We start from the raw sequence: 27,878 nt of genomic DNA, 5'->3' as shown, positions 1-27,878 counted from the left end.
TTTCAAGCCTTTGGAGGGCCTCCGAGGGAGCAGGAAAGGCTGTTTTTACCCTTCCCAGATAAATAGAGAGGATCTGGAACCAGGCAAGAAAGAAAAAAGGGCCTACCAGGCCATCACGTGCCAGGAGCAGGGGAGGGGGGGTTGTGTGGGCATACACAGGGCAGGGCGCATAGAATTATCAATGTGGGCACACATGCACGACTCTCCCCCCCCCTCTCCTGACATGCGATGGCAAAAAGGTTAGCCATCCCTGCTCTAGACCAATTCAAATCATTGGGTCAGGACGGACTGCAGCCAGAGTTCTGAAGGAACTAGTAAATGTGATTTCAGAACCATTGTAACATATGTTTCAAAGTCCTTGGAGCACGGGGGAACTAGAGGTAGATCTCAATTTACAATAGTTAATTTAGTGACCGAAGTTACAACAACATTGAAAAAAAATGATTTATGTCCATTTATCACACTTATTACCGTTGTAGCATCCCCCTGGTCATGTGGTTTACATTCAGATGCTTGACATTTATGACGGTTGCAGTGTCCCGGAGTCATGTGATCCCCTTTTGTGACATGCTATCAACCAAACTCAATGTGGAAACCGGATTCACTTAACAACAGTGTTACTCATTTAACAATAGCAATGATTCATTAACAAATGTGGCAAGAAAAGTCATAAAATGGGGCAAAATTCACTTAACAAGTTTTTCACTTAACAACATAAATTTTGGACTCAATTGTGGTTGTAAGTTCAGGACTACCTGTAACTGAGGACTGGAAAAGAGCTGATTTTTACCTTCAAAAAGGTAAAAAACATGCAGGAATTTACAGACAAATCAGCCTGACACCTGGTAATATCTTGGAAAACATATCCAAGCAATAAATCTAAAAATGGACTTGTCTGAAATGGTATAGTCTCCTGCTTGAGCAGGGGGTTGGAACAGAAGACCTCCATTGTCCCTTCCAACTCTTATCTATTCATTGATTCATTGATTGTTTCATTGATTTTGAAAGCTGCAGCCTTGAATTTGCTGTGGGAGCAGCAGGAACAGGTCAATGGGTGTTTTTTATGGGGAGGAAGAAGATCCAGTTTGGTGTAGTGGTGAAGGCACCAGGTTAGAGACAGAGAAACGCTCAGTTCCAGTCCCACCTGAAGAGCAAAACCATCTGCTCAACTTTGGCCAGTCCTCTCAAGCTTAGGAAGCAGGAAAGGAGGGGAACCCCCTCCCAAACACCCTTGCCAAGGAAACTGCAAGGCCAGGCATCAAGACCGACCCATAGGTACCAAAAACGAAGGTAGGTAGCGTCACGTTTCACTTTTTCACTTGGCTCAGTTGCAAAGGGCGATCGCTAGGAGTCGAAAAGGACCTGTTGCCATATAATCAATGGAAACATCTTCCAAACGCCTTGGTGAAGGGACACACGTGTTTTTCCACCTCCTGTCGCTAGATGGCGGTCAGGCAACATCTGTGCCTAGAAAGGCATCAACACTGAATTTCTAGAAATGATGGGAGGAGAGGAGAAGCACAGAGTAACTTCCTCTTTCCGGATCAGAGGAGGAAAGTGGAGTGCAGAGCGGCTTTTCTGCTCTTCCCATGGTCGAAGCAGCAGCTGGAAGGTGAGTGGAGGGCAGCTGGCAGGAGAGTCCGGGAGCAAATCTTTACTTGCTTGGTCTGTTGTGTGGATGTCTGGGTGGTTTAGGGGCGGGGAATTTGTGGTGGGTTTGGGGATTGTTATGTGTGTTGGACCTGGTCTTTCGGTGTTAAGTGAATTTCGTTGTATGGATATACTATGCATATATGTACGATGACAATAAAGTTATTTTTTTCTTTTTTCTTTCTTTTTTTTTAAGAGCCTTGGTAGTACAGGGGTTTAAGGCACCCTGTTATTAAGCTGGTTATTAAGACCAGCTGCCTGCAATTACTGCAGGGTTCGAATCTCGCCAAGGCTCAAGGTTGACTCAGCCTTCCATCCTTTCTAAGGTAGGTGAAATGAGGACCCAGTTTGTGGGGGCAATAAGCTGACTTTGTATAAATATACAAAAGGGTGAAGGCTATTGCTTAGCGCATTGTAAGCCACCCTGAGTCTCCGGAGAAGGGCGGCATATAAATCAAATTAAAAAAAAAAAAAAGACAAAAGTTTTTTATTTTTTATATTCAAACAATCAAACACTACACAATCAATTATCATACATCATTTTATCCCCCCCAACCCCCCCTCCCCAATTCCCCCCCCGACTTCCCAGAGCAAAAAGAGGATATAGCATTTAACAAACATAAGCTAAAATATGCTATTACAGAATTCAAAACTCTCTCACACTTGTTAACTCCCCTTTTAAAAATTACACTTCAACCTTCTTTTTATAAATTCTTTTATCACATTTCACATTTGAAAAAACAAACAAACCATAATTTATTTATTTTATTTTATTTTACTTCAAATTTATATACCGCCCTTCTCCCTAGGGACTCAGGGCGGTGTACAGCCAAGTAAAAACACATACATATATAATACATAATACATAAATTAAGAACAGATTAAAAGGAAATATCTCAATTTGGCCCAAAATTTAAAAAGACAAACGAATTTAAAATCATTTAAAAGGATTTGTTAGGCCAGCCCGGCTTGTTGGAAAAGGAAAGTTTTAAGGGCACGGCGGAAGGCACGGAGGTCTTGGATTCTCCTTATCTCTGGGGGCAGTTGATTCCAGAGGGTGGGAGCCCCCACAGAGAAGGCCTTTTATTTTAAACATTTTAAAATCTCTTAGTACATTATTTATTTATTGTTAAATTTGTATACCGCCCTTCATTACAAGAAAGGATGGGATGGAAGGAGAAGCGCAGAGGAACTTCCTCTTCCGGATGACTGATGGGAGGAAGTTGGTGTGCAGAGCGGCTTTTGTGCTCTTCCCAGGGTCGAAGCTGGCAGGTGAGTTGAGGGCTGCAGGTGGGAGGAGAGTCCGGGAGCAACTTGGGCTGGAAGCGGAGAAGCAACTGGGCTGAAGCCTCTCAGCTGTTGCTGCTGCAGGTTCCTTCCCTCCCCAAATGGAAGCCCACTGGTGCTGCAGGCTGGGAAACTGGTGGCTGCAATTTCTGCTGGTGGGAAGATTGAAAAAGCCTCTTTAAAGTGGAGGTTGATTCTTTGGGAATGGCTTCCCTCCAGAGGTTGTGGCTGCTCCGTCACTGGAGGGTTTTGAGGGGAGATTGGACAGCCATTTGTTCTGGACGGAATAGGGTCTCCTGCCTGAACAGGGGATGGACTAGAAGACCTCCAAGGTCCCCCCAACTCAATTATTCTCTTATGGACCTGATGTTTTCCGGGCAACATGGTCGGACTGATGTGCCTCTGGCCTTTTTTAGGTTGTTGACAAAATGGTGTTGGGATGGGTGGGCTTTTATACATTCTTTGGGGTTTTGTGTTTGAAATGCTCCAGGGGGTTGTGCAATGTAGCCTTTTGCTATTCTAATGGTCCTGGGTTAATCCTGTTATGTCTTAAAAGTCCTGTCCTGTCCTTCTTAATCCCATCAACTGGAGCTGAAGGTGTTTTGTTTGTGAATAGATTAGCCCAGTCTAATGGACAAATTAACAAAAGAAATCAAGGAGAAAGAGGATACAGAATATTACAAAGTGTGATGTAGGTGGTATGAATGGTTGGAGAATAGGAAAAATGAGAAAGAGGAATAAAGGAGAGAGGGGAGAAAAAATGGTGACGATCAAAGTACAATCTAGACGAAAGAATGATGGAAAATAAATTGTTGAATAAGATAAAGTTAAAATACATGTGAATAGATGTAAATAGTAAGAAAGGATCACTTCGAAGTAGCTGTAGGGAAAAGTGATATGTATACAAATATTATGTGTTTGTGTCTTGTTTTTAATGTTTTCAAAATAAAAAACTTTTTAAAAAAAGATTAAAATCAAGGACATATGAGGAAGGAGGGGTGGAATGGGGGTGAGGGGGGATCTATTACTCGATCAAGGACAAGCATAGGTTGTCTTCACTTACCATTGATTCACTGAGCCTTTCAAGTTACCATGGCATTGTAGAAGCACACGTAGTTATGAAGGTGCAGGAAAAGGAGTTGCACCAATTTGGATTCTGGCAACTGATGCACTTTTATATTATGGTTTCAGTATCCCACACTCAATCCCGATATGTGACCTTTGTGATTTGTTTAAGAGCTGCATAGGAACAGATGTAAGTTGTCACTGTCATTTGAAATCATGCTTCATGATCGGGCTGCTTAGTGACACAGATGCCAATCCCAGTTGCAGTCAGTAAGTGAGAACTACTTCAGGATGTCACCAAAGGGGTTGTGGAAAGTATTTTCTGCCCTTACTGGAGCTCAGTGCTTCCATGGGCAAAACTGGTACTTCAAATCTTGCAGAGGCTCTAGGCATTATTTCATTAATTAAAACTCCCGCATCTGTAAAGCTAGTTTTGTGCATATTGACAGGTGTGGCTTGATAAAATAAAAGACAGAGTCCAAGTGTGTGTGTTGATAGGTGTGTTCAGGCATTTATTTGTCTGAATAAAGATGGGTCCCTCTTAAGAAGGAAAGAACCCAGATATTTATAAATTTTTTGCTTTCACTTCATTACATACAGTAAGAGGCAACTGGCACATGACAGATAAGTTATAGACACATAGAAATTATAAAAATAGCCAAGCATGCCTTCTGTGGTTTTGGTCACATGTCTAATCCACAGGCTAGTGGTTTCCTGTGAATGTTTCCATGGCCTCAGAAGCCTGTTGAAGTCTGAACTTCAGCTTTGCCATCTCAACATTTGAGCAATCATCTATGCTGATTAACATTAGCATAGAAAGTTTGACTGTAACCATTTTGAGATATTTTTCAGGCTTGAAAGACATGGATTTTCTCAATATTGTAGGTGTGTGTATTTTTATTTCTCTCTGAATATATGTATCTCCAAATGTATAATCTCTCCTCAAGATTTCCAGATAAACAGTCATGAGAAAAAGAAAGTACACTCTCCTTGACTTCTATGATTTTATATATCCGGACATAGTAAAAATCAATTGGTCCTTAGAAGTTCTTAAAATGGTGAGAACAATTAATCAGCAGAACGGTTTGCCTTCAGAAGTTGTGGTGCTTCATTACTGGAGACTTTTCAGAAGAGATGGTGCAGCCATTTGTCTGAAATGGTGTAGGGTCTCCTTGAGCAGAGGCTGGATTAGAAGACCTCCAAGATCCTTTCAAATTCAGTTATTCTTTTCTGTTGCGATGATATTTTTATGTACTTACTTACTTACTTACGGGTACTTACGAGATCGTCTTCTGCTACCGATAGCCTCCCACCGGCCAGTACGCTCCCACAGAGAGGGACTCCTCAGGATACCATCGGTCAAACAATGTCGACTGGCGACCCCCAGGGGGAGAGCCTTCTCTGTGGGGGCATCTGCCCTCTGGAATGAATTGCCCCCGGAGATATGGATGATCCCTGACCTACGCACCTTTCGTCATGCCCTCAAGACATTATTGTTCCAACAAGCTGGGCTGGCCTAAACATTAATTTTAATGGGTTGCTTTTCTTATTTAATGATGTCGGGGCCAAATTATTTAATATGTTTTTAAATTGCTTTTAAATTTTATATATGTGTTTTATTTTTGGCGTACACCGCCCTGTGTCCTTCGGGAGAAGGGCGGTATAAAAATTAGATTAAATAAAATAAATAAATGTCCTGATAAGTAAAACAAAAGATATCAAAGAGGGTGTAGTTCCTTTTTCACTTGCCTGTATTTGAAAACAACCCTTTGCACTGCTAAGAATTTGTGATTGACCTAGTCAACAAGCGAATGTCATCATTGAAAGGATATTCGAACTGGGATCTGGATGGTCTTCCATATGTCAAATGAATCATGATTAATGTAAGAGCTTATTGGAGCATTTTGGTATGTTTGCTTTTTCATTGTAATGTAAATGTTATCCCCTCATCTTCTGCAACCATTTTATGCATAATTAAAGATACACTTTTATTTGAATCTTATAGACAAAGAGGATGGCAATAAGAGCACTCCGGACAACTGAGGATAATAAGCAACATTGAATACCAAAGCAAGTCAGTCCAGAAAAATATTTTCCATTTTCTTCAGAGAGCCACACAATTCTTCACCTTCCTCAGCAAGTGAGAAAGAAACTAGAGAAAATCAAGAAGAGATTTCTAGCTGGGAAAAGTAGTGTGTGAAATTCAAGCACGTACAGTATTACATGAAAAGTCAAGGGAGATTATTTTTCCATTGAGCAAAAGAGGGTAATAACTGGAAGTTAGTGGGGAGGAAAAGGTCAATTGAAAAGCCCCGTAGAGCAGACAGTGTTACAGGCCTCACTCTGGGAGGAAGAAAATCACCACTAAATATAAAGCACCACTAAAGAAGGAATTCATATTTTTCACCTCCTCAAGAATATTTTTCACCTCCTCAAGAATATTAATTGTGGGAAAGATACAACTTGCAAATCACCACTGATTATGCCTGAGAGGATCGAGAGTGAAGAAAAACCTTACATATATTCTGCAGGTGGCAAAACCATTGGTCAGAACAACTCCATGGTGGATCATGGAAGGACCCACACAGGAGAGAAGCCCTACAAGTGCACCCAATGTAGTAAATGCTTTAATGAGCATGGCAACATGGACTCACCAATTACACCAGAGAACTCACACCAGGGAGAAACCATTTGAATATTCTGATTATGAGAAATGTTTCAGTGATAATTCCAGCCTGGTTAGACACCAGAGGAATCACACAGGAGAGAAACAATTTGAATGTCCTGATTGTGAGAAAAGTTTCACTACCAATTCCAGCCTGGTGAAACACCAGAGGACTCACACAGGAGAGAAACCATTTGAATGTCCTGTTTGTGGGAAAAGTTTCAGTCAGAATTCCAGCCTGGTGATACACCAGAGAACTCACACAGGCGAGAAACCCTTTGAATGTCCTGATTGTGAGAAAAGTTTCAGTACCAATTCTAGCCTGGTGAAACACCAGAGGACTCACACAGGAGAGAAACCCTTTGAATGTCCCGTTTGTGAGAAAACTTTCAGTCAGAATTCCAGCCTGGTGAAACACCAGAGGACTCACACAGGCGAGAAACCCTTTGAATGTCCTGATTGTGAGAAAAGTTTCACTACCAGGTCCAGCGTTGTGATACACCAGAGGACTCACACAGGAGAGAAACCATTTGAATGTCTTGTTTGTGGGAAAAGTTTCAGTAAGAATTCCAGCCTGGTGATACACCAGAGGACTCACACAGGAGAGAAACCCTTTGAATGTCCTGATTGTGAGAAACGTTTCTGTACCAATTCCAGCTTGGTGATACACCAGAGGATTCACACAGGAGAGAAACCGTTTGAATGTCCTGATTGTGGGAAAGGTTTCAATACCAGGTCCAGCCTTGTGATACACCAGAGGACTCACACAGGAGAGAAACCCTTTGAATGTCCTGTTTGTGGGAAAAGTTTCAGTAACATTTCCAACCTGGTGATACACAAAAGGACTCACAGAGGAGAAAAGCCATTTGAATGTCCTGTTTGTGGGAAAAGTTTTAGTCAGAAAAACTACCTGGTAATACACCAGAGGATTCATACAGGAGAGAAACCCTTTCAATGTCCTGATTGTGGGAAAAGTTTCAGTAAGCGTTCCCACCTCGTTAGCCACCAGAGGATTCATACAGGAGAGAAACCCTTTGAATGTCCTGAATGTGGGAAAAGTTTCTCTCAGAATTCCCAGCTCGTGATACACCAGAGGACTCACACAGGAGAGAAACCCTTTGAATGTCCTGATTGTGGGAAACATTTCAGTCACAATTCCACCCTGGTAACACACCAGAGGACACACACAGGAGAGAAACCGTACGAGTGTCCAGACTGTGGGAAAGATCTCAGTACCAGGTGTAACCTTATAAATCATGTCCGTATACACACAGGGGAGAAACCATTTAAGTGCCCCAGGTGTGGACGGTCCTTCAGGCAACATTCCAGCCTTATTGCACACAAGAAAATCCACATGAGACCCAAAGTGATGAGTATAGAGAAGGCTTGAATTTCGTTTTTAATGTCCCATTGTAAGTCCAGCTGAGACTTAAAGCTGACTTTAATTTGACTACAAAGAATTTGTAATAGTATTTGCCTGATTTTTTTGTAGGAAAATATGTAATGATATTAGGTGGGAAGGAGAAAATAAAAAATTGCAACATGTTAGTTTGATAATGGCTATCTGGCCATCAGCAGTAGAAGTTGCTGGATATTAATTTTGCAGAAATTGTGCAATTATGTAAAAATATTTTGGGAGTGTTCTTTGTATTTTTATCATGGTAGATGATAGAAATGCCACAGGCATAGTCCCAGCCTTTTTCTCCCTGGGTGCCCCCGAGATTTTCAGCCCCAGAATTCTCCAGTCAGCATCTCTTGGGGACTGGAGCACGCAGACTATAGTTAAGAGATTGTGGCTCCTCATATAAGGAGAAAGCGAGAGGAGAAGAGAAGTAGAGGAATTTCAACGTTCATTTTTTCCTAACAGTTCCAGGAATTCAGTGCACCAAGCATGTCTGTTCAGGTTGTGTCAAGAATGAGGCACGCAAGTTGAAGATACCATATGAATAGCAAATATATTGGGGGAGTTTGGGGCAGTGACAAAAGCAGTGTAAAATTTCAGATGCTGTTGTGCCTTGCAAAAGTGACCTTCATGGAGAAGAGCTGTAGGAATGTTGAGTTGAAAAAAGGGATTGTGGTTTTGAGCACAGGATCTCCAGCTTTATTCGCAACTCCTGCTGTCAACTCCTTCACTTGCAGGTGCCACCTTATTAGCCTTCGATGGCTGGGGGTTGAGAGCAGCACCAAGGGACTAATGCTTTTGTGCCCCCTGGGGAAAATTATAGAGTAGATAATGTTTTCATTTCTAAAACGGCACTGCGTAAGAATCATCAATAGCTTTTGAGAAAGAAAAATAAAGTGTCAGCATTTCTGTAAACATTGAGACAAGGTGATGCAAACTCTCTTCCCAGCATATGGGAGATGTTTCCTGTTCTTTCACTTTTTTCCCAGGGCTCCTTTATTTTTTTCAAAACTGCATCCTTCAAATATGCAGATGGATTATCCTGATTTTGCTGGGAGTAGAAGACTCCAAAGAATTCCGAGATTGTTTATTTCACCAACATCATTCAAAAAGACAGGTTGCAATCTTTTTTTAGTATATCACAATCGTGATAATCAAGGACACCCAACAACCAGGGCCAGAGTAGGTGTGTGGAGAGTAGGTGTGTGGCTCTTGGTTTCCAAGTGATTTAGAATTGAAATGTGTGCAAAATTTATAAAATTTAAAATAGTATGTGTGTGTATGTATGCCTTGAGGGGTGGTTTTGGGACAACTGAATGGAGCTGAGTGTTTACTGGCCAGATGCCCTTCCTGTCGCCAGTGCGGAGTTCACAGCAGATATATTCTCATTGTGCCCAGAGAGAGAAATACCTGCCTCTACCTAGGATCGAACTCACAGCCTCCTGATAGTGAAGCAAGAGCTCTACATCTAGTTCACCGCACCACACTAAAATAGTAAAAATATATTTAATCAATTTTCCTTGTTTTCTTTTCTTGGTGTCACATTTTAGTGCGTTATCTTTATCATGTCTCATCTTATTATATTTAGGAGTTGGAAATGCTTGCAATGAACCTAAAGCCTCTGAATCTCTTACAGGGCTATATACGTAACAATATCAAGCAAAATTAAATGAAGCCAATCTAAGAGTCAGAGGGGATGGTCTATAGAGCGAGGTCAAAAGCCATAAGTCCCTACTCAGACGAACAGTCCATTTCCTCAGAACCAAACTTTGAAGCTCAGATTGAAAGGTGGAAAGTAGGTGTTATTTGGAAGATACTGGATCTTGAAAGCTGCAGCCTTGAATTTGGGGCTGGAGTAGCAGGAACAGCTGCATGGATAGATTTTGTGGGGAGGAAGAAAGCCCAGTTTGGTGATCACCAGCGCAGAGCCTGAGAGATGCTCATTTCAGGTCCTGCTTTAGGCACAAAGCCATCTCGGAGGCCTTGGCCTTTCCCGTCCTCTCAGGTCTTTGAAAGGGGAAATCTGCTTACAAAAAACCTTGCCAAGGAAATGGCAGGGAAATGGGAGTGCAGGATAACTCCCCAAAACCTACTTTTGCAGTTGAGCGAACCTTGGGAGAGTGAAGCTTGACCTACTTAGCTTCTCAAGATTAGGGAGGTGGTGTACCATAAATGTTTATGAAGGTCTTGTTTGTGTGCAAAGCCACTAAATGATTTCCAGCTTCATCTTATTAATAGAATAATGAAACATGGAAGAATAACCGGAAACATCCACTCTCCTTGCTTCCAAGCCACATCTAGATAGGAGAGATTCTTTCTATCTGCATCCTTGCAGAGCCTAAATCTCACTAGAGGGAAGAATTGCTCTGAGCAGCCTTCCCAATCTCCACAGGAGTTAGATTTATTATTCCCAAACAGTTTGGGCAAAAGACTTGGAGGCAGGGATGAAATGCTCCTGGTTTGGACCGGATCATCCGATCCAGTAGCGATGGAGACAGGTGGTTCGGAGAACCGGTAGCAAAAATCCCCGCCCCCCCGCCATGCCCAGCTGAGCCGCACAATCATCAGAGGCTTTTTTTTTTTAACTTTTAAAAGCATTTTTTTCTACAACTTCGGCCGAAAAAATGCTTTTAAAAGTAAAAAAAAAAAAGTCTCTGATGATTGCACGGCTCGTCAAAGGCATTTAAAAGAAAACAAGGGTTTTTTCATTTTAAATGCTCTGACGATCCCAGCTGAGTTCCCTGATTGGCAGAGGCTTTTTAAAAAAGCCCCTGCTGATCACGGAACTCAGCTTGGATCCTCAGAGCCTTTTGAAAACATTTTTTTACAACCTCTTAGTCAAGAGGTTGTAGAAAAAATGGTTTTAAAAGAAAAAAAAATTGGCCACGCCCACCCAATCATATTACCCCCCCCCACCAAGCCACGCGCACAGAACCCAAAGTAACAAATTTTAGATTTCACCCCTGCTTGGAGGGCACTAGTTTGCAGAAAGCTGATGTATACATTTCTTGTGTGATCTGTCCCCGTACCCACACACACACACACACAGCCAGTCGAGGGTTAAGGAAACACTTTGGAACGCACCCAGGTCTTATCTTCCACTTGGCAGCGATAGACACACCGTCTGCCAAGTGACTTTATTTTCAAAGTAAAAACAAAGATAAATACTCAAGAGTCCAAATGTCCGACACTTTAAATCTTTCTCTCAGCAGTTCCGGACGAGGCTTTAGTGACTATCTAAGGTTTGCTTTGTTCGTCACAAGGATCGTTTGACCACTACCCTCTATTATATAGTCTCTGGGGTGTGGTCCAGTGACTCAGTTCTAATCCCTAGCACGCCTCCTAAGCTGCTGCAAACGTTTATCACGCCTTCGGAGGCGTGCGTCCAGGAATGATGTTTCTTCATCACTCTGATTCGAATCAGCTGTCTCTTCTCCCTTGGCCGGCACTTGAGACAATGCCAGAGGGGAGGGGCCTGGAGAGGGAGGCCTGGCTGACTCCTCTTCCTCATGCTCGGAGCTTTCTTCCTCCGATGGGACAGGCTCAGAGGGCGGGGCCACAACATTGTGGCTCTTCATGATTAATGGAATATTTTTGAAAATCCCATTTGGGAAACCTACAAGCAGTGGTGAAATCCTCTGTGGGTTGCTACCAGTTCACCAGTGTGCACTCCACGCACATGGGGAGTGCACACTGCACTCATGCATGTACAGTGCGCAACAAATGCACATTGCAATCATGTATGCAGTGTGCGCCAAATGCACACTGTGCGCACTCATGCACAGTGCGCAACAAATGAACACTGCACACACATGCAGTCTGCACCAAATGCACACCACGTGCATGCAGGCACAGTGTGCAACAAACGCGCATTTCGTGTGGAAAAAGCCTTTTGAAGGTAAGTAGAACGGGGGAACAGCTGTGCCGCGCAAATTAGATTCACTAGAAAGCAGGATTTCCTGTTTTCTAGCAAATGTAAATTGTGTGGCACAGCTGATCGTCGGAAATACCGGTTTAGACAAACTGGTAGCATTTTTTAATTACCGGTTCACCCAAACCAGTAGCTTTTATTGCTACCAGTTTGCCCAAACTGGTGTGAACCAGTAGCATTTCACCCCTGCCTACAAGATCAGCATGGCAACTATACTCTGTGAGATATGGTCAGGGAATGTAAACACTTTGACCCACTGGTCCAGAAGTTCCTCTCTGATTCTTCCTCCTGTGCCCACTCAGGTCCAGTTCAGCTTGTCAATGTTTACTTATAACAAGACTTTAAGCAGTTTATACAACTATTGGGGTGCAGGGGCATCTCAGGTTTGCTAGTGAATGTATGTCAGAGTGTGCACAGTGTGACTGCAAGTTTGAGACCACCCAGGAGCAAAATACAGTACACAGATGTTTTTTCTTTCAAACAGTGGTTTATCTATAAATCTGGTTACACGTGCGTGCATATACATACACGTACTAAGCAAAGCCAGTCAATCAATCAATCTTCAACTGTAACACGAAGCATACATGGAGAGATAATACTTAGAGAACTACAATGGAGATAGAACATGAGGAGAGACGTCCTCACATGGCCACTCTTATATAGAAAGCCTCTTAAAGTGATAACCCTGCTGATTCATTCTCATTGCATCCTCTCAGTTTACAGCCTTATAGCAGCTGGTTAGCTATTAAATCATTACCTTAAGACTCCTCCCATTTAAAGCTGAACAGCTGAATGCTTTAACATATTCATGATGCTCTCTTTTTCCATTATGTCCTTGCCTTCTGCTTTGGTTCCTACCCTCATCACTACACACGCTACTAGTACCATTAGTACTATAGTTGCTGGAACTACTACTATGGTCATTATTTACTGACTCTGTACACTCTGTCTCATTAATCTCCATTATATCCTGTTTATTATATAATTTGCTGTCTGCATGGCTTCCCCCCAGTATACTCTACTCATGCCTGCATCAGTAAGTAATGAGTCCTTCATTGTCTGTATCACATTGTTTCTTCTTTCAATGACTCCGTTTCCAGCCAGCTAATATGGATTCATATGTCTATGCCTTATGCCTAAACTTCTTAACCATCTTTGGAAATTATCAGACATAAACTCTGTTCCCCTGTCTGTTTGCAGTTAGCATACTTTATAACCATACCTTGGCTCTACAAGTTTTACCCATTGCTTGAATTGTTGCAATACCTCTGTCTTGCTTTTTAGCAGATAACAAAACCCATATTTGCTGTAATCATCTACTATGACTAAGGTGTATCTAGCTCCTCCTAAAGAGGGTGCCATAGGGACAATCAAATCAGCATGCACTAACTGCAATACTCTGTTTGTCTTGAACTTTTCTTACTTACAGGATACATCCTGTACTCTTCTGCCTTACAAACAGTGCACTCTACATACAACTTGCCCTGCTTTGGCTTTTGCTGTGGCTTATGCCACCTAACTAGGTCTGGCATCTTCTGTGGCCATCTGCAACTCGCATGCTCCCCTACGCAACAAATGTACACAAGTGTCATGTGTAGGAGCATTCATAAGTGCACATGCACAACTATTCTCCTGCCTTCCTAGAACATACAGGCCATCCTTAATTTAATTTAATTTAATTTAATTTAATTTAATTTAATTTAATTTAATTTAATTTAATTTAATTTAATTTAATAATTTAATTTAATTTAATTTAATTTAATTTAATTTAATTTAATTTAATTTAATTTAATTTAATTTAATTTAATTTAATTTAATTTAATTTAATTTAATTTGTCACATTTCTATGCTGCCCAACTCCCAAAGGACTCTAGGTGGCTTAATCCCTTGTGCACATATCCTTCTACCTTTCCTAATGTCCTCCTGCAAACAGTATTTCATAACCCTGCCTGTCTAACTTGGATACATTTAACAGATTATGATCTAATGCAGGTACATATAGGACATTGTACAATGTTTCTCCTATCTCCGGTACATAAAAGTTACTTTCCCCTTTTACATCAGCTCTTTGACCATTAGCCAGACTAACAGATGTTTGCATAGTTGATTTCAAAACAGAAAACCCTTGTGGATCATTTGTAATATGCTGACTCGCCCCACTGTCCAACAACCAAGTGTTTCTGGTGTTTTCAAATGCTGTCACTGCCATGAAAAACGACGCTGGAGAACCGCTCCTCATGTGTTGAGTAGTCCTGGGCACTTGTCTTGCTGCTCCTCTGTTTCTCCTCTCAGGGCAGTGTCTTTGGAGATGCTCAGTAGAACCACACATGTAGCATCTCTTCACTGTGTAAACTGTCTCAGCTGTTTTGCCAGCATCCTGGACTGTTGCAGATGCTGGTCCATGCTGAACGTTCTCTCCTCCCTTTCCTGGTTGCCTCTTCAGCTGTTTCTGCTCCTCCTCCAACAATTGACGGTCAAATATGTCATGGTTAAGTCCCTCTCTTGCATGAACTCTAGGCTAGTCACAAGAGTGTCCCATGAACTGTCCAAAGAACTGGGCACCACATACACCTTGTGTAAATGTCATTCCTCTTTAAACTCTTGCCGTGGGGCTTCAAGGGGCCGCCCTACAGCTGATCAGTGTTAAAAGAAAACAAATGAGTAGACAGGTGCCTCCAAAAATAAATGGGTAGACCCAGTGATGGGATTCTACTTCGGTAGAACCGGTTGTTAAGTAGTTAAGCAGTTCAGAGAACCGGTTGTTAAAAGAAATCTCCTTTTGTTTTTTTCCACTTTACAGGGTTAATCCTGTAAGGATTAATTACATTTGGTGGTGTTTCCTAGCCTAATCTTTATTACAGAAACTGCCCCTCCCGCAGTATGCCTAGACTTACTATCACTTCCGGTTTGACTTTTTTAAAGGGGAAGGGTTGTTTTAAGCTTTTTACACCACTGTTGGGAGGAAATACTCCCCTGTTGGAGTTCTTCCAGCCAGGGTGCAATCATCAGCACTTTGAAGAAATAATTGAATCCTTTTGTGCATATGGACTACTCAGAGGGCTGAAAAAGTTATCTTTGACTGGTCCTCGCACTTTTGACCAGTACTCGAACTTACAACTGTCCTCACATTTTACATTTTTTGCCCTATCTTGTCACCATGGTGAAGAGAAGCAGTTGTGAAATGAGTGACACATTGTTAAGAATGCTACAATGAGCATAAATGATGACCAATCATAAATGCGAAGACCGGTCAAAAGTGCGAGGACCTGTCAGAAATGACTTTTTTCAGCCCTCTGAGTAGTCCCTATACACATAACCATGGCCACCCGGTCACATGACCTCCAAGCCACGCCCACCCGGTCACATGACCTCCAAGCCACACCCACAAAATAAGCCACGCCCACAGAACCAGTAGTAAAAAAATTTAGAACCCACCCCTGATACAGTCATAAGTGGAAGGAGATGGGTAATGGGAACGATGAGAAGATTAATAGTACTGCAGACTTAGTAAATAGTTTGATGGTGTTGAGGGAATTATTTGTTTAGCAGAGTGATGATGTTCAGAAAAAACTGTTCTTGTGTGTAGTTGTTCTGGTGTGCAGTGCTCTATAGTGTCGTTTTGAGGGTAGGAGTTGAAACAGTTTATGTCGAGGATGTGAAGAGTCTGTAAATATTTTCACAGCCTTCTTTTTGACTCGTCCTCAATGGAAGGCAGCTTGGTAGTAATTGTTTTTTCGGCAGTTCTAATTATCCTCTGAAGTCTGTGTCTATCTTGTTGGGCTGCAGAACCAAACCAGACAGTTATAGAGGTGCAGATGACAGACTCAATAATTCCTCTGTAGAACTGTATCAGCAGCTCCTTGGGCAGTTTGAGCTTTCTGAGTTGGTGCAGAAAGAACATTCTTTGTTGTGCTTTTTTGATGACGTTTTTGATGTTAGCTGTCCATTTTAGATCTTGCAATATGGTAGAACCTAGAAATTTGAAGGTCTCTACTGTTGATACTGTGTTGTCTAGTATTGTGAGAGATGGAAGTATGGAAGTGTTTCTCCTAAAGTCTACCACCATTTCTACAGTTTTGAGTGTGTTCAGTTCCTGATTGTTCCGGTCGCACCACGAGGCTACAACCTCCCGTCTGTATGCAGATTCATCATTATCTCGAATGAGACTGATCACTGTTATGTCATCTGCAAACTTCAGAAGTTTAACAGATGGATCGTTAGAGATGCAGTCATTGGCATATAGAGAGAAGTGGGGAGAGCACACAGCCTTGGGGGGGGAGGGCTGTGCTAATTGTACAGGTATCTGATGTGATTCTGCTTAGTTTCACCTGCTTCTTCCTGTTTGTTAGGAAGTTTATGATCCACTTACAAGTATGTTCAGGTACCCGTAGCTGGTTTAGCTTACTTAGAAGAGTGTCTTGAATGATGGTATTGAATCTTTCCTCTAACTCAAGGAATGTCTTTCTCATAGCCTGCAGATGTGTGGACATACTCTCCCCCAGCTTCAGTTGTGCTCTCCCCCAGTCTCCTTGTCAGCAATACTTTACTGCCCACAGTCTCTCTAACATACATACTGTGCAAAACCTCCCAGCACTCTTTCAGAGAGCAGAGACCCCTCACGTGTATCAGCTGACTGTCCTCTAAAGCCAGAATTATGCTGGCTAATGACTTTCCATTTCTTCTCTGGTGCCCATCATCCAGGACTGCTGGTGGATTAGTAACTATTGTCCACAACTTTTCCCTCCTCATGTTCTAGCTCCATTGTAGCTCTCTGTGTATTTTCTCTCCGTGTATGCTTTGTGTTATAGTTGAAGATTGATTGATTGATTGCCTGGCTTTGCTTAGCATGTGTATGTATATATATAACTTGTAGATAAACCACTGCTCGAAAAACCTCTGTGTACTGTATTTTGCTCCTGGGTTGTCTCAAAATAGTAGTCACGCAGTGCACACTCTTAACAATGTAATTCAGTGGTCTGTATGGATGTGGACTTTCCTTGACTGAGTGGAGGACACAAAGTGTATCTCCCTACTCCCAGCCCAGCACTATATCCCTATTGTCAGCATTCCAGCAAGTGCCCAATACCAAGTAAAAACTCCGAGGCAGGCATTTCTCAAAGTTCCATTTATTAGAGAAGGTAAACTGGCACATCTGGGAAAACCCAAATCAGAGAGTTCCAGTTTTCCGTCAGTAAATAAAAACCCCAAATCCTGCCCCTGTACCCATCAGTCTGTCACATGGCGCAATCATCATCCGTCTGCCAGCATTCTGATGCTGCCATAAAAAGACGAGGCTCGACTTTTCACCTACTTCTCTGTAGATAATATCTCCTAGGAGATGGGATGGTGAGGGGAACATTCCTGTGGGGTGAGATCAGAAGCTGGGGAGACTGACTTGGAAGATGGCCAATGAGAAGATGAGAATTGGGGAACGGAAAGGGAAGGGTTTGGGGGTCAGAGGGTTAGTATCGGCTACAACGAAGTCAGTTTTAGATCTGTTGTACTCAATAAATGGAATATTTCAGCAAAGATTAATTGTTCGGGAGTGCAATTTATTTGAGATGACATCGAAACCTGACACCGTCCCAACTTGAGCCATCCCTGCAACCACTCCTCCAGGAAAATATCCAGGAATTTACAGAGAAATCTGCCTGACATTAATAACTAGTAACATCTTGGAAAACTTATCCAGGCAACAAATCTGTGAACAGTGAGAAGCAAACAAAATTATAACCAGTAACCAACATGATCAAAAACAGATCATGCCAAACAAATCTTATTTCATTCTTTGACAAAATGACTAAATTAGTGGACTAGCGAAATGTTGTGGACATCATATCCTTAAGATTTCCATAAAGCATATGATAAAGCAGATCACAACCTACTTCTGGAAAAGCTAGAAAAATGTGGGATAGACAGCACCCCCACAAAATGGGTTTCTAACTGGCTGACAAATTGTACTCAACCAGAGGTGGGTTTCAGCAGGTTCTGACCAGTTCTGGAGAACTGGTAGCGGAAATTTTGAGTAGTTCGGAGAACCGATAGTAACAATTCTGATTGGCCTCACCCCCATCTATTCTCTGCCTCCTGAGTCCCAGCTGATTGGGAGGAAATGGGGATTTTGCAGTAACCTTCCCCTGGATTGGGGAGGGAATGGAGATTTTACAGTATCCTTCCCCTGGAGTGGGGTGGGAATGGAGATTTTAGAGTATCCTTCCCCTGCCATGCCCACCAAGCCACGCCCACCAAGCCATGTCACGCCCACCAAGCCACGCCCACAGAACCAGTAGTAAAAAATTTGAAACCCACTACTGTACTCAACATGCAGTCCTCAATGGAACTAAACTCTCATAGAGGGAAGAAAGCAGTGGGGTACCTTCAGGTTGCAGTTTAGACCATCAAAATCTTCATACACAATCCAGACTAGGGAATAGAAGGGGAACTCATCAAATTTTCAGATGACACTAAGCAGGAATTGCCAACACCCCAAAAGACAAGCTCAAGATCCAAAAAAAAAACTTGACAGACTTGAACAGTGGGCCCTATCTAACAAAATGATATTATACAGATAAAAGTAAAGTTTTACACTTAGACAAGAAAAACCAACTGCATAGGTATAAACTAGGTGAATTAAACCAGTATAAAGTGGTTTAATGCCAGTAACTGTGACAGGGATCTTGGAGTCCCAGCGGACAATCATTTAAATGTGATCCAACAGTGAATGACAGCAGCCAAAATAACCAATACAATCCTAGGCTGCATTAATACTTGGCTCAGTTGCAAAGGTCGGTTGCTAGGAGTCGAAAAGGACTTGCTGCCATGTAATTACTGAAGATATCTTCCAAATGACTTGGTGGCGCCTGGACAAGCATGTTTTTCCACCTCCTGTCGCTAGATGGCGGTCAGGCAACGTCTGTGCCTAGAAAGCCATAAATTCAATGGTGCCATCCCTGATATGCGCTTAAAAAAAGGAGTTTTTAAACCATTGAGTATTGCATTGCTAGAAAGGATGGGAGGAGAGGAGACGCGCAGAAGAACTTCCTCTTCCGGATGACTGATGGGAGGAAGTTGGTGTGCAGAGCGGCTTTTGTGCTGTTTCCATGGTGGAAGCAGCAGCTGGCAGGTGAGTGGAGGGCAGCAGGTGGGAGGAGAGTCCGGGAGCAACTTGGGCTGGAAGCGGAGAAGCAACTGGGCTGAAGCCTCTCAGCTGCGGCTGCTGCAGGTTCCTTCCCTCCCCAAATGGAAGCCCACTGGTGCTGCAGGCTGGGAAACTGGGGGCTGCAATTTCTGCCGGTGGGAAGCTTGAAAAAGCCTCTTTCAAGGGGAGGTTGGTTCTTTGGGAATGGCTTCCCTCCAGAGGTGGTGGCTGCTCCGTCCCTGGAGGGCTTTGAGGGGAGATTGGGCAGCCATTTGTTCTGGACGGAATAGGGTCTCCTGGCTGAACAGGGGATGGACTAGAAGACCTCCAAGGTCCCCCCAACTCAATTCTTCTCTTATGGACCTGATGTTTTCCAGGCAACAAGATCGGATTTATGTGTCTCTGGTCTTTTTTAGGTTGTTGACAAAATGGGGTTGGGATAGGTGAGCCTTTATACATTCTTTGGGGTTTTGTGTTTGAAATGCTCCATTTTAATAGTGATAGGTTAATCCTGTTATGATCTAAAAGTCCTGTCCTGTCCTTCTTAATCCCACCAACTGGAGCGGAAGGTGTTTTCATTCACCCCTTGGGTGAATGAAAAAAAAAAAGTAAAAGTACAAAAATAAACCAACCAACCAAAAAGAAAAAATAATAATAAAAAGGAGACAAAGAGAGATAACAAAAAACAAAACAATACAAAAATAGAGAATTACAATCCAAATCCAACATTCACGATTTTAATCTTCAGGTTTTTCTAACCTTAAACTTTCTAACCAAGTTTCCTCTGGTGTGGAATTAACTAGACCAAAAAGCCAAGAAGGCAGAAAAAAAAGAGGAATGTCTGTGTATAAAAAAAAAGCACAGACAAAAATAAAAAGAAGAAAAAAGAAAAACAATCCAACCAATTGTTAAATACAAAAAAGCAACTGAAGAAGAAAGAAAAAGGAACTAAAAATTAACAAGTAGAATCTCCACTCTGTTATCCATAAGTAAAGGAAAAAGAAAAAAAAATATCCCAAAAGCCAAACTGAATGGGAATTGTCAATAATCTTTCCTGTTACTTCTTCTTTTGCAAACTTCGAAAGGTACACTGTTTCAGCTTGAATTTATTTTTTTTTTATTGAAAAGTTTTACAATTACATTTTCTCCCCAATTTCCCACCCCCCAGCCCTCCCTAACCCCCCCAACCCACCCCTCCCCCCCGGACTTCCACAAAATATAATCCAAATCAAAATCCCCTTTTTATAAAACTTGAACCCCTCCATCCCCTATATATTTTTCACATCTTCACAAAATTCAATTATTCTATCTCGATATAATACTTTCAGTTAAAAGCTATCTGATATTTCCTAGTTTGATATTTATTCTGCACATAATCTATCCACTTTTTCCACTCCCATACATAAGTCTCTTGTGAGCGATCTTTTAAATATGCTGAAATCTTCGCCATCTCTGCAAAGCTGGCCATCTTCAAGGTCCATTCATCAATAGTAGGCATAGCTTCATTTTTCCAATATTGACCTATCAGTAATCTCGCTGCTGTTATCATATACAATATCAACTTTGTTTCACCCAATGTAAAACCCTTAACTATACCCAATAAAAACAATTGTGGAGAAAACTGAATTTTTTTCTTCAAAACATTCTGCATAACCCACCAAATTTTTATCCAAAAAGCCTTCACTTTCTTGCAAGTCCACCACACATGATAATATGTGGCATCTAGACAATCACATCTCCAGCATTTTGGTTGAACATTAGGGTACATGCACGACAATTTCTTAGGATCTAAATGCCATCTATAAAACATTTTATAAAAAATTTCCCTCAAATTCTGCGACTCTGTAAATTTGACATTCTGAACCCATATTTTTTCCCATGTTTCCAACATCACTGGTTCTGCAAAATTTTGTGCCCACTTAATCATGCAATCTTTAACCAATTCAGTTTCTGAATCCCTTTCTAACAAAACATTATAAAGCCTTTTAATATGCTTTGGACCTTTCTCTTTTATATGTCTAACCAATTCTTCCTCATGCATCATTATACCAATTTTTTGGTCCTCTTTCCATCTCAATTGAAGTTGATTATACTGTAACCAAGTTAAATTAATCCCTTCTTCCAATAGCGTTTCTAAAGTCTTCAATTGCCATCTGCCCGCATCTGCAAAAAGAACTTCTTTATATAAAAACCCCGTGAGTGACATTATATTTGTATTCCACATAATATGACCACATAATATTTCAGCTTGAATTTATAAACAAGGCTCTCAGTTTGCCTCAGTCTATAAAATCAAACAATTTCTAATCAGTTCAGCAAGCATTATCAAGGTCATTCTTGTCTTGACGTGTTCATTTAACTTTATTATTCAGTTCATTATCCTTTCAGTGGCGCCTCTAGGTGGTACTGCAGTTTATTTTCACCCAAGAAAAGTAGAAAAAGCTTTTCCTTTTAAAAACACTTCATTCCATCACTTAAATTTAGTTCAATTTCATTTGTTAAGATTAAAAAAGTTAAAAATACTCAATCAGTCATTCTGCTATTCTCTCATTGTCCAAATCAATTCTGCTAATCCATTTAATTTTCTCTTCTTTAATTTAGGCTCACCCACTTTCCTCGCTGCTGTATTGTTGGAGGTAGAGAAGCTGACATACTCTCACTCCCTCCTCCTCTCTCTTTGCCATTTTCTCCTCTTTTAGCTATTTCCAGGAGGTTATGAAAAGAAACTTGTATTTTTAAGAAAAGCAGGCATCTCACTCAGATGATCCACACTTCCCTTTACTTCCACGCTTCTGCTGTGGCTGTAGCAACTCTCAATGGCTGCTTTCTCAGCCGTCCGGTTGAGAGGCTTCTTCCAACCAGCCAGGGAATTTGCAACTTCCCTGTCCTTGCCAGTCTCTGCCTCTCTCATTCACCGTCCCTACAGGACAGCTTCAGTCAAAAACACCCCCAGATGGCTGCGATATCGACAATCCTTCGGAAATCCCCGAAGAAAGCTTTGTTTCACTGTGGACGCAGGCCACGACTCACACACCCCAGCTCCTACTTGTGAAAAATCTTCCTCACTGTAGAATGATGGATTTTAAATTGTTTGGAAATGGCCTTTTAAACTTTCCGAAATTGATCAGCAGCAATAATTGCTTCTCTAAGATCATTGCTGATGTCTTTACACTTTGGCATTGTGTTAACACACACCTCAATGCCAGAGACCAGCAAACTCCTACAACTTTGGCTTTTATCAATGTAATTATCCTGGCTGCTGATCAATTGATCAAGGGCACTTTATTAGCAGTACTTGGCTGCTACTTTGCCTCTTTATACTATGTAAGCAGTGAGAAGTTTCCTAATAGTGAGAACAAGTAACCAACAGAACGGCTTGCTTCAGAAGTTGTGGTGCTCCATCACTGGAGGCTTTTCAGAAGAGATGAAACAGCCACTTGTCTGAAATGGTATAGGGTGTCCTGCTTGAGCAGAGGCTGGATTAGAAGACCTACAAGGTCCATTCCAATTCTGTTATTTTCTTCTGTTCTCTAGCAATGATATTTATGATACCCGGATAAGTAAAACCATAGAAATCAAATAGGGTGTACTTTCTTTTTCACTTGACTGTATTTGAAAAAATCCTTTGCATTGCTAAGAATTTGTGATTGACCTAGTCAACAAGTGAATTTCATCATTTTTCATTGTAATGTAAATGTTTTTCTTTTTTTCTCATCTTCTGCAACCATTAAAGATACATTTTTATTTGAATCTTATAGACAAAGACGATGGCAATAAGAGCCCTCTGGACAACTGAGGACAACAAGCAACACTGAATAGCAAAGCAATTCAGTCCAGAAATCAAAATATTTTCCATTTCCTTCAGACAGCCACACAGTTCTTCATCTTCCTCAGCAAGTGAGAGAGAAACAAGAGAAAATCAAGATTTCTAGCTGGGAAAAGTAGAGTGTGAAATTCAAGCATACGTTACATGAAAAGTCAAGGGAGATTATTGTTCCATTGAGCAAAAGGGGGAAATATCGGGAAATTACTGGGGAGGAAAAGGTCAATTGGAAAGCCCTTAGAGCAGACAGTGTTGCAGGCCTCGCTCTGGGAGCAAGAAAACGGCTTGAATCAAAGCACTGCTAAAGAAGGGATCATCCATATTATGGACCTCCTCAAGAATATTACTTGTGGAAAAGCTCCATAGACGTGACAGTTGCGGGAAAGATACGACTTGTAAATCACAGCTAATTATGCCTGAGAGGATCCAGACTGGAGAAAAGCCATACAGTACTCTAAATGTGGCAAAACCTATGGTCAGAACAAGTCTATTGTGGTTCTTGGAAGGACCCACACAGGAGAGAAGCCCTACAAGTGCTCCCAATGCGATAAATGCTTTAGCGAGCATGGCAACGTGGACTCACACCAAGGAGAAACCGCTTGAATGTCCTGATTGTGGGAAATTTTTCTGTCATAATTCCAGCTTGGTGACACACCAGAGGATTCACACAGGAGAGAAACCGTTTGAATGTCCTGATTGTGGAAAATGTTTCAGTCAGCATTCCAACATGGTGACACACCAGAGCACTCACACAGGAGTGAAACCGTTTGAATGTCCTATTTGTGGGAAAAGTTTCAGTAAGAATTTCAGCCTTATTGGCCACCAGAGGATTCACACAGGGGAGAAACCATTTGAATGTCCTGTTTGTGGAAAAAGTTTCAGTCAGAATTCCCACCTTGTAAAACACCAGAAGACTCACACAGGAGAGAAACCCTTTGAATGTCCTGACTGTGGGAAAAGTTTCACTCAGAATTGCACCCTTGTTCAACACCAGAGGATTCACACAGGAGAGAAACCCTTTAAATGTCCTGACTGTGGGAAAAGTTTCAATACCAATTCCAATCTGGTGACACACCAAAGGACTCACACAGGAGAAAAACCCTTTGAATGTCCTGATTGTGGTAAAAGTTTCAATAACAATTCCAGCCTGGTGAAACACCAGAGGATTCACACAGGGGAGAAACCATTTGAATGTCCTGTTTGTGGAAAATGTTTCAGTCAGAATTCCCACCTCGTGAAACATCAGAGGACTCACTCAGGAGAGAAACCCTTTGAATGTCCTGACTGTGGGAAAAGTTCCGCTCAGAATTGCACCCTTGTTCAACACCAGAGGATTCACACAGGAGAGAAACCCTTTAAATGTCCTGACTGTGGAAAATGTTTCAGTCAGAATTCCACCCTTGCTCAACACCAGAGGACTCACATAGGAGCAAACCTCTTTGAATGTCCTGTTCTTGGAAAAGTTTATCTTAGAGATCCCAGCTCATGGTGCCCCAGAGGACTCACACAGGAGAGAAGCCCTACAAGTGCTCCCAATGCGGTAAATGCTTTAGCGAGCATAGCAACGTGGACTCACACCAAGGAGAAACCGTTTGAATGTCCTGATTGTGGAAAATGTTTCAGTCAGCATTCCAACATGGTGACACACCAGAGGACTCATACAGGAGTGAAACCATTTGAATGTCCTATTTGTGGGAAAAGTTTCAGTAAGAATTCCAGCCTTATTGGCCATCAGAGGACACATACAGGAGAAAAACCCTTTGAATGTCCTGATTGTGGAAAATGTTTCAGTCATCATTCCAACCTGGTGACACATCAGAGGACTCACACAGGAGAGAAACCCTTTGAATGTCCTGATTGTGGGAAACATTTCAGTCACAATTCCACCCTGGTGACACACCAGAGGACTCACACAGGAGAGAAACCCTTTGAATGTCTTGATTGTGGTAAAAGTTTCAGTAACAATTCCAGCCTGGTGAAACACCAGAGGATTCACACAGGAGAGAAACTCTTTGAATGTCCTGACTGTGGGAAAGGTTTCAGTGAGAATTCCAGCCTAGTGATACACCAGAGGACTCACATAGGAGAGAAACTCTTTGAATTTCCTGTTCATGGGAAACTTTCAGAGATCCCAGCTCGTGGTGCACCAGAGGACTCACACAGGAGAGAAGCCCTACAAGTGCTCCCAATGTGGTAAATTCTTTAGCGAGTATGGCAACGTGGACTCACACCAAGGAGAAACGGTTTAAATGTCCTGATTGTGGGAAATATTTCTGTGATAATTCCATCCTGGTGATACAGCAGAGGATTTACACAGGAGAAAAACCCTTTAAATGTCCTGATTGTGGTAAAAGTTTCAGTAACAATTCCAGCCTGGTGAACCACCAAAGGACTCACACAGGAGAGAAACCCTTTAAATGTCCTGACTGTGGGAAAGATCTCAGTATTAGGGTGAGCCTTTTAAATCATGTCCTTATACACACAAGGGAGAAACCATTTGAGTGCTCCGAATGTGGACAGTGTTTCAAGAAACCTGACTGTGGGAATACTTTCAGTAAGAATTCCACCCTGCTTCAACACTACAGGATTCAGACAGGAATCATTTGAATCTCCTCTTTGTGGAAAAGTTTCAGTCAGAATTCCCACCTCGTGGAACACCAGAGGACTCACACAGGAGAGAAACCCTTTATATGGCCTGACTGTGGTAAATGTTTCAGGAAGAATTCTAACCTGGTGATACACCAGAGGACTCACATAGGAAAGAAACTCTTTGAATGACCTGTTCATGGAAAAGTTTCAGAGATCCCAGCTCATGGTGCACCAGAGGACTCACACAGGAGAGAAACTGAATGAGTGTCCCGTTTCTGGCAAAAGTTTCAGTTGGAATTCCAACCTGGTGATACACCACAGGAGAGAAACCATAGAAGTGTCCAGACCGTGGGAAAAATTTCAGTATTAGGACTAGCCTTTTAAATCATATGCTTATACACACAGGGGAGAAACTATTTGAGTGCCCTGAATGTGGATGGTGCTTCAGGAAACATTCCAGCCTTATTGCACACAAGAAAATCCACATGATGCCCCAAGTGATGAGTGTAGAGAAAGCTTGAATTTCATTTCTAATATCCCATTGAAAGTCCAACTGAGATTTGCCTATTTTTTTGTAGGCAAATATGTAATGGTATTAGACGGGAAGGAGGAAGGAAAAAATAGCAACATACTAGTTTGATAATAGCCATCTGGCCATCAGCAGCAGAAGTTGCTGGATATGGGTAGTCCTCAGGTTACAAATGTAATGGATCCTGCCCATTCCATCTGTTAACTCGAGAATTCGTGGGAGTGAATCTCTTACATTGAATGACATCAATTCCTGCTTTCGCTCTTCCATTTGCTGCTTTCTTGCCTCAGTTTTCAGATGTAAAGGCTGTTCTGCCATGCAGGTGACCTTCATGGAGAAGAGCTGTAGGAATATTGAGTTGAGGAGAAAAGGGATTGTGGTTTTGTGCACAGGACCTCCAGGTTTATTCGCAACTCCTGCTGTGAACTCCTTTGTTTTTTGGGGCCTCCTTATTAGCCTTTGACAGCTGGTAGGTGAGAGCAGCACCAAGATACTAATACTTTTGTTGGGGGGGGGCTTGGTGGGTAGATGGGGGGGGGGGAAATGTACAGTAATGTTTCACTGCTAAAAGAGCATTGCATAAGCATCTTTAGCAGCTTTTGAGAAAGACAAATAAAGGAAAGTGTCAGCATTTCTGTAAACACATTGAAGACATTTCCTGTTCTTTCAGTGCTTCTCTCTCAGGGCTTCTTAATGTTTTAATCCTTGAAATATAGGGAGGAACATTATTTGTGGCAGCAAAAGTGACATTTTAGCTATGCAGATGAATGGTCCTGATTTTTCTGGGATTGGAAGACACCAAAGAATTCCAAGATTTATTTCCCCAACACCATTCCCAAAGACAGGTTACAATTTTTTTAGTAGGTCTCATTACACCCAACAGCCAGGACCAGGCCAGGTGTGTGTGGAGAATCCAAGAGGGTCTTCGCCTGAGTCTTAAGTCTGATTTCAAATTTAATCATATGCAAAATTTCTAAAATTTAAAACAGTAAAAATATATTTAATCAATTTTCCTTTTTTCTTTCCTTGGTGTCATATTTTAGTGTACCATCTTTATTATGTCTCATCATAGTTAGGAGTCGGAAACCCTTTCAATAATCCCAAAGCCTCTGAATCTCACAGGGCTATATAACAATATCAAGCAACATTAAATAAAGCCAACCTAAGAGTTGGAGGGCATAGTTTACAGGGTGACGTCAAAAGCCATAAGTCACCACTCAGACGAACAGTCCATTTCCTCAGAATCAAGATTTGAAGCTGAGATTGAAAGGTGGAAAATAGGTGTTGTTTGGAGGATACTGTATTTTGAAAGCTGCAGCCTTGAATTTGGGGCTGGAGTAGTAGGAACAGCTGAATGTATAGATTTTGTGGGGATGAAGAAAGCCCAGTTTGATGGTCACCAAGCTAGAGCCTGAGAGACACTAATTTCTGGTCCTGCTTTAGGCACAAAGCCATCTCAGAGACCTTGGCCTGTCCCATCCTCTCAGGCCTTGGAATGGGGAAATCTGCTTTCAAAAAACCCTGCCAAGGAAATGGCAGGGAAATGGGAGTGCAGGATAACTCCCCTAAACCTATCTTTGCAACTGAGCGAACCTTGAAGAGTGAAGCTTGACTTACTTAGCTTCTCAAGATTAGGGAATACCGTAAACACCACCTCCCTAATGAAGGTCTTGTTTGTGTGCACAGCCGCCAAATGATTTCCAGCTTCATCCTATCAATAGAATAATGAAACATGGACCAATAGCTGGAAACATCCACTCTCCTTGCTTCCAAATCACGTCTAGATAGGAGATATTTTA

The 27,878-nt window shown here is 41.9% G+C and overlaps 2 protein-coding genes and 1 pseudogene across 3 annotated transcripts in view; all 3 read left to right on the top strand.

Annotated features, from left to right (window-relative positions):
• The window catches only part of LOC117657051 (uncharacterized), a 72,582-nt gene that overhangs the window by 11,417 nt on the left and 33,287 nt on the right, over positions 1–27,878 (top strand).
• Positions 986–27,087, top strand: LOC132710905 (uncharacterized; annotated as a pseudogene). The gene is made up of 3 exons (XR_015731999.1): positions 986–1,612; positions 6,008–8,054; positions 23,251–27,087. The product of XR_015731999.1 is annotated as an uncharacterized LOC132710905 (transcript).
• Positions 19,062–27,878, top strand: part of LOC117663200 (uncharacterized) — a 163,517-nt gene continuing 154,700 nt past the window's right edge. Inside the window, exon 1 of the mRNA XM_060688351.2 lies at positions 19,062–19,123. The gene's annotated coding sequence lies outside the window, so the exon portion shown is untranslated. The remainder of the gene's footprint in view (positions 19,124–27,878) is intronic.

Source organism: Pantherophis guttatus, chromosome 2 (genome assembly GCF_059756535.1).
Source record: "Pantherophis guttatus breed Tessera chromosome 2, ASM5975653v1, whole genome shotgun sequence".
NCBI classification, from domain to species: Eukaryota; Metazoa; Chordata; class Lepidosauria; order Squamata; family Colubridae; genus Pantherophis; species Pantherophis guttatus.
Note: the sequence above shows the minus strand (reverse complement) of the source record. Positions and strands in the feature narration are given on the sequence as shown.